We start from the raw sequence: 1,427 nt of genomic DNA on the forward strand, positions 1-1,427 counted from the left end.
TCTGGCTTCACCTAGCATTACCGTAAACGTCGGGCCCTACCGCTATCTCCCCCTATTATCCTCATTTTTGATTGTCCTCTACTCATTTATCTTCGAGTTGTGTGTAAACCCGAATTGACTTGGAAATCCACCGAGTCTGTGGCGACCTCGCCGCCCAGGGGCTGCGTGCCCAGCCTCGGGGACAAACCGGTCCGCACCAGATCTCCCCTTCCGTCTCAATCTTCATCCTTCATGCTCATTTTGTTTTATTAGTTTTTTAAAAATAATCAGCTTAATTGTTTTGCACAGTCTACTGCTCTTTCTTCAAGTTTCACAGCCTGAAGCTTACAAGCGTGGCGTGGTTGAGAAAGTGCTCTGCAGACCAGTTGACGAGCAAAGGCGGTGGCTATCCAGCCAGCTAACGGAAGTTTGCCTTTCTAGGCAGAGAAGACTGCCAGCATAGCAACCAAACCTGCAATTACAATGGTAGGGACGGTAGCTACTTCAGCGCCATCTCCAACAGGAGTCTGCAGCTCGTTTGCTGTCATATCTTTCAATGCAGTTGTTCGTGCAATACGTCCGTTGAACTACTCCTCACTGCAGGGAAGAAAATGAAGCAGAAAAACGCACAGCGTCAAAAAGCACATCACCAGCTTTGTTGGTTATTGCTTCTAGACAACTTTGCCAACCCTTCCTGGCGGCTGCGCTCAGAAACCCAATACTTACTTAAAGGGGGCTGCAACCTTCGCCGTTACAGGGCTTAGTTTACAGAAAAGCACAGCCTCATTTGTTACAGTTTCAGTTGGCCCTTTTGGGTCGCTCCTGCCTGTTTGATCTGGTTGCGGATCAGTCCCAGTAGTTACTGCGACACACCTTCCAATAACGCAGCCGATTCTAGTGCCCTCAGATCCGAGAAGATCTGTCGAATTAGAACTGTCGACTTTGTTCCAGATTGTTTGCCACTCGGTTTCCTTCTGAGGGTATGTTTTTTGCTGGAACAAATGTTAACATAATACAGCACCAGCAAAAGTGATGTGTTGGCTGGAGAGAAGTCGGCGACACTGGTTAGCTGTGGGGTGTGTATCATCATCGCGTTTCGCTATACAGAGAAGAGTTATGGGACTTTTCTGTAATGAGGCTGACTACGACATTTCCTTACTGGAAGGCTGCCAATCCTGCCTCAACAGCCTTCTGCAGCAATTGACGGTAGTTAAGAGGGGCCTCGGCATCCTCGGTGTACTCGAAAGTGTGAGGAAATGTCTCCTTCTGTATACCCAAATTATACAGAGGAGAACACGACTGTCCCTTTGTATTCAGTCCATCTCAGATAATCAGCTGAATCGCTGCCCAGTTTCTGTCGGGTTTCACCGGGTGGCTCCGAGCTGCCGTTGGCACAGTATTAGTACCCGTAGCTTCAGTGCAAATCCCCCGCTTTTGTCCTTGTTGTA

The sequence above is a fragment of the Eimeria mitis genome, genomic scaffold, assembly GCF_000499745.2.
Source record: "Eimeria mitis Houghton genomic scaffold, Emh_scaff104, whole genome shotgun sequence".
Lineage (NCBI taxonomy): Eukaryota > Apicomplexa > Conoidasida > Eucoccidiorida > Eimeriidae > Eimeria > Eimeria mitis.